Genomic DNA, 6,337 nt, shown 5'->3' with positions numbered 1-6,337 from the left:
CTGGTCTCTTCGGCGACGCAGTCCACGCGGTCGTCGAGAGATTTCAGGAGTCAAAAAAACAAGCTGACGTTTTTAAAAAGTTTATCCCTCGCCGGGTCCAGCCCCCTGGGGCTGCTGGGCGTGAGCAGCCCCAGCCGTCGAGCTCATCATATCGTGTGCATCAGAAAGAGAGTGTTGCGTCTCGTGCACCTCCACGTAGAGACTGGAGACGGACGCAACCCTCTCAACCGAAGTCTTCTAAGTCGAAGCCGGATCTGAGGACCGTTCTTCAGGCGAAGAAGACTTCGGTTCAAGAAAAAAAAAAAAAAAGGTCCTGATGTTCATGCGTCAGGCCTGTGAGGACAGCCCCGACCGAAGTGGAGCGGTGTACACCTCATTATACGGTGCCCGTTCCATTTCGGGGTCCTCACGAGACTGTTCTGCCAACCCTGCCACCCTCGGTGCTTCAGGGCGCAGCGGTCTCCAGCGAGTCGCTGATGCTATGCTGCGGCACAGCATCGGTTTCGCGCCCTCTGAGGGGGGCCTTAGAGCGGCCAGTTCAGGTAGTTCCTGCCATTATGTTTCAGGCTCCGGAATTAGCCGTCTCGATAACACCAGAGACCAGCCTCGAGAGGCTGGTTCCCTTAGTAAATTTTCTGGCAGCGTGGAAGCTTCTGCCGAATATTTCTCGTTGGGTCCTGCAGATTGTAGAGAAAGGATACAGAATCCAGTTTGGTTCTCGTCCTCCTCGTTACAACGGGGTGCTGCCCACAGTGGTGCATCCCGAGCAGGCTCTGGTAATGGAGCAAGAGGTAAAGGCCCTGTTAGCAAAGGAAGCTATAGAACAGGTGTACTCACCCGACAGAGAGTCGGCTTTTTACAGCCGTTATTTCATTGTTCCAAAAAAAGGATGGAGGGTTGCGTCCCATTTTAGATCTTCGTCTGTTAAATCGTTCAGTACAAAAACTCAAGTTCAAGATGCTGACACTCAAGCAGATCGTGACTCAAATCAGATCCGAGGACTGGTTTGTCACGATAGATCTGAAGGACGCTTACTTCCATGTCTCCATCCTCCCTCAGCACAGGAAGTTCCTAAGGTTTTCTTTCGGGGGCAAAGAATACCAATATCGGGTTCTTCCTTTCGGTCTAGCTTTATCACCCCGCACGTTCACGAAATGCGTGGATGCAGCTCTAGCCCCTCTCAGGCTTCAGGGCATACGTATTCTGAACTACATCGACGACTGGCTGATTCTAGCGGAATCAGAGCAGTTGGCGGTTCGGCACCGAGGTGTCGTTCTCGCTCATATGCAGATGTTGGGGTTGAGGCTCAATGCCAAGAAAAGTGTGCTTTCTCCAGTAGAGAGAACCACTTTCCTTGGTGTGGTATGGGATTCAGTGACGATGCGGGCCACTCTATCGCCCGTTCGTGTAGCTGCTATCCTGACAGCCACCAAAGAGCTAAAGCTAGCCCAGTCACGCACTGTAAAACAGTTCGAGAGACTGTTGGGTCTTTTGGCGGCAGCGTCCAACGTGATTCCTTTTGGCCTGCTGTACATGAGACCTTTGCAGTGGTGGCTCAGGACCAGAGGGTTCTCCCTGAGGGGAAACCCACTTCGTATGATCAAGATCACGCGGCGATGCCTTCGTGCCTTGGTTATATGGAGAAAACACTGGTTCTTAACCCAGGGTCCGGTGTTGGGAGCTCTCTGCCATCGAGTTACGATCTCGACAGATGCTTCCCTCACCGGCTGGGGAGCGGTAATGGAAGGCCGCTCGGTTCAGGGTCGGTGGAGGAGTCATCATCTTTCTTGGCACATAAATTGCCTGGAGATGATGGCCGTCTTCAATGGGTTGAAGCAATTCCTCCCAGACCTGAGGGGCCATCATGTGCTCGTCCGTACAGACAACACATCGGTGGTCTCTTATCTGAACCGTCAGGGGGGTCTGCGGTCGCGTCCGCTTTGCAAGCTGGCGCACCAGATCCTCCTGTGGTCTCTGGGGAAGGTACTCTCCCTGAGGGCAGTGTATATTCCTGGGGACCAGAATATTGGGGCAGACATCCTGTCGAGGCAGGAGCTGAGGCCAGGGGACTGGAGACTCCACCCCGAGGCGGTGGAGAAAATTTGGGAGTTTTACGGCCAAGCAGAGGTGGATCTGTTTGCGTCTCAGCATACGACGCACTGTCCACTTTGGTTCTCCCTTACTCACCCAGCCCCCCTGGGGCTGGATGCTATGGTGCAGACGTGGCCGAGGCTACGTCTGTACGCATTTCCCCGTGTTGCTCTGCTCCCAAGAGTTCTGGAACGAGTCCGCCAGTACGGAATAAGCCTACTGCTAGTAGCACCACGCTGGCCGAGTCGGATCTGGTTTGCGGACCTGATCCATCTCTTAGACGGTCCTCCCTTGGAGATCCCGATCAGGAGAGACCTTCTGTCTCAGGCCGGGGGCACAATATTTCACCCTCGACCAGAAATTTGGAACCTGTGGGTTTGGCCTCTGAGGGGGCCCAACTCATAGAGAGTGGTCTCTCAGCTGAGGCTGCGGAGACCATTCTAAGCTCCAGAGCTCCAGCTACTAGGAAACTATATGCGCTTAAATGGAGAGTTTTTTCTGTATGGTGTCACTGACATCAGTGGGATCCAGTTAACTGTTCTGTGAACACAGTACTCGAGTTCCTGCAGGAGCGCTTTACGTCAGGTCTATGTCCTTCCACGCTCAAGGTCTACGTGGCGGCCATTGCGGCTTACCACGCCCTGGTGGGGGGTACATCGTTGGGTCGAGACCCGCTGATTACACGTTTCCTTCGTGGCACTTTGAGGCTAAGGCCTGCAACTCGCACTAGGGTGCCAGCTTGGGATCTTGCTTTAGTACTAGAAGGCCTGTCTAGGGCTCCATTCGAGCCCTTAGATTCGGTTTCAGAGAAGTTTCTTACCTTTAAGACTATCTTTCTGCTAGCTATTTCGTCCCTTAAGAGAGTTGGAGACCTTCAGGCCCTTTCGGTTTCCCCCACTTGCCTTGAGTTTGCACCGGGGATGGTCAAGGCATTCTTATATCCAAAACAGGGATACGTCCCTAAGGTGCCGACCTTGACTCCGAGGCCTATTGTGCTGCAGGCTTTCTGTCCTCCTCCTTTTACATCTGCGGACCAGGAAAGGCTGAACCTCTTGTGTCCAGTGCGAGCACTGGATACTTATGTTCATCGGACATCGTCAATGAGGAAGTCCGACCAGTTATTTATTTGCTTTGGATCACCTAAGAAGGGTCTTCCTGCTTCTAAACAGACGGTTAGTAAGTGGATAGTTGAGGCTATTTAACTTGCATACGAGTACTCTGACCTGCTGTGTCCTTTGGCGGTCAGAGCTCATTCTACGAGGGGTATGGCGGCCTCTAAAGCCTTACTATTTGGAGTTTCTCTTCAAGACGTTTGTGATGCGGCAGGCTGGTCCTCACCGCTCACATTCGTTAGGTTTTACAGCTTAGACCTGGATGCTGCCCCAGGTTCTCAGGTGCTTAGTGCTTAGTTTCAACAGACTGACACTCAGGTACTTGGAATTCTGGCGTTTTGGGTATTCTCGTTCCCAAAGCGCCAAGTGACGCATCGAGAGTTCCCTCGAAAGGGAACGTCTCAGGTTACGACTGTAACCGTAGTTCCCTGAGAAAGGGAACGAGACGATGCGTCACCCTGCCATACTTCCTGCTTCCCTGTGATCGGCTTGCTTCGACTTTTTGAAGCTAATGCCGCGTTTCACCGGGTGAGCCTTTATCCCTTCCTGGTCATGACGTCACCCGCCCGTGACGCTCATTCTTTCCATTGGACTAGTTGACATTGATGCTCAGACGCATGCACGCTGGGGGCGTTCCCAAAGCGTCAAGTGACGCATCGTCTCGTTCCCTTTCTCAGGAAACTACGGTTACAGTCGTAACCTGAGACGTTTTCTCCACCATATCTAACAAAAAATCGCGGAGCAGAGGATATATGGTTTGAAAAAGCATGTGATCAAACAAAGCTTTGGAAGTCTGTGATATACAAGAATCTGGGATCAATACAGTTCTATCTAATCTCATCTAAATTAATTTGTGCCAATGAGACCACAACTCGTGTCATAGCCTGGTCAGCGGATTAACATTTTGATCAATAATATAAAATATACATAAATGTGTGATCATAATTAGTCAAATAACTGACACGAATAGTTGAAAAAAATAATTTGGGTCAGCTGTTAAACACTTATTTTCTGTTAGCTATAGACCCTAACTATAAAACATGATTAAATGCAATAGAGGTGTGACGTGCATTCAGTTTCTGCGGTTGATTCACCACACGCACATACAAATCATTGAATTGTATCTTTGTATATATTTGTGTATGACTTGCAATATATGTGGTTTGTGTCTAACGAATGTGTAAATAGTATGAATACATGCTGAAAGAAACACCACTCTTGTTTTTTCAAAAATGTATTTGTGTCTAACGAATGTGTAAATAGTATGAATACATGCTGAAAGAAACACCACTCTTGTCTTTTCAAAAATGTATTTATCATTAGACCTCTTTCAACTTAGATCAATTGACCCTTCGCTAAGCCCCGCCCTCCTTAGTTACTGTTGCTACGCCTGTCAAGCTTTCGCGGCTGCCACGTCTATTACAGTGTGAATGCACCGGTGTCAGACATTCCCAAGGAGATAATTAGTCATTTTTGGCGAACAGGTGAAATATCTGAGAGAGCAAGACAAAAGGGACAGCAGTATGCATTCGAGGGATATATCCACGACATAATATGCAAACCGATTAGAGAATAATTTCATCAAAATTGAAGCTAAAGCCTATAACGTTAGGTCCCAGCGCAAGGAGCAGCCGCCTCCTTAGGAGACCATTCACATGGGAAACACACAAATTGAACAGCTATGTTCATGCACAGCAGACAGAGTAAGTGAAATGTGAAAATAATCTAATAATTACAAATCAAACAGTTTATCCATCAATCTAACACCGGGAGAGCCGCGATCGGATTGGGGTAAAGTTACAGGGGTAACATTAGTAGGCCGTCGATTAACAAAATGCTGAAATATATTTTAAAGTATGTCAGTGAGCCTCCTTCTTGCCTTTAATCGTCTTATTTTACGTTCAAATATATGCATTATGAACAAAGAACCGCCACTATTTCCAAGCAATAGGCGTTTTTTTTTTTTGTTAATCCTGTCGACATTTAGTTGTGAATGGGTCTCCACACTGCTTGATCCACGCCCGGGATTTCTCCCCTTTGGCTTTTAGGTTTCGGGAAGAGAAAAAATGCCACCCCACCGTCCAAACTTTTAGAATACCGGGTTTCAGATTTGCACAATCCATACGCACAACGCGTCGGCATGTTTCCCTCGCTCGAAAGCTTGACAGACCTCCCGCGCCTAGTTACGGTTGCTAAGCCACGATTGGCCAGTGGCGGTTTTCGGGCGTGGCTTAGCGAAGGGTCAATTGTAAAAGTCAAGTCAAGTCACCTTCATTTATATAGCGCTTTTATATAGTGCTTTTAACAATATAGATTGTTCAAAGCAGCTTTACAGTGATAATAGGAAATGAATGTAACAGAGATTGTTTTGGCTTTACAGCAGCTCTAGAATAAAGTTATTGTCCAGCTAAAGTTAGTTTTGATTGATTCACTTCCGTTACAAAGATCATCAGTTATTAACTTAGGGGCCGCTGACACGACACCGTTCTAAAAGAAAACCATTAACACGCTCCGGCACGCTCATTTGCACAACAACAGTGCCTGGTGGCTCGACAACGCAAACCTTGAAATAGGTTCTAAGATGCAAGCATTGAAATTTTTTGGAAAAAAAAGTTATCCATGTAAACTTTAAAAACGCAAATCTGTGAAAACGCTGACAGCGTTTACGTGTTTAGTCTATAGGTATGCGTGTTTGATATGTGTGCAGGCGTGTAGTCTTTCTTTACAAATTGACCTCAACAAATGACTTGTCTGGCCTTAAATATTTATAATACAGATTTTTATTTTTTTTTTTTATTTTTATCGCTTCCACGTAGCCATGTGAACTGGAATTATTTTTTTATCTGTACAGAGGTAAAGGGAAGGGAAGGAGGCCTTCACAGCGGAGAGACTAGTTAACACTTCAGGACTATGTTGTCGTCGTGTCCAGGCGCATGTCCTTCATCAGATCTGGATTAGGGCTGGGATAAACGATTATATTTTAAACGATTAATCTAGCGATTATTTTTTCGATGCATCAATTAATCTAACGATTCATTTTTCCAGTCCGATTCGATTTCGATTCGGTTCGGTTATCGATTATCTCCCCATTAATTGACTAATAGCAATTTATACATGTTGATTTACATATCTGA

Source organism: Rhinichthys klamathensis, unplaced genomic scaffold (assembly GCF_029890125.1).
Source record: "Rhinichthys klamathensis goyatoka isolate OS25496 unplaced genomic scaffold, OSU_Roscu_1.1 h1tg000102l_1, whole genome shotgun sequence".
NCBI lineage: Eukaryota > Metazoa > Chordata > Actinopteri > Cypriniformes > Leuciscidae > Rhinichthys > Rhinichthys klamathensis.
The sequence above is the reverse complement of the archived record's forward strand: the minus strand, read 5'-3'. Positions refer to the sequence as shown.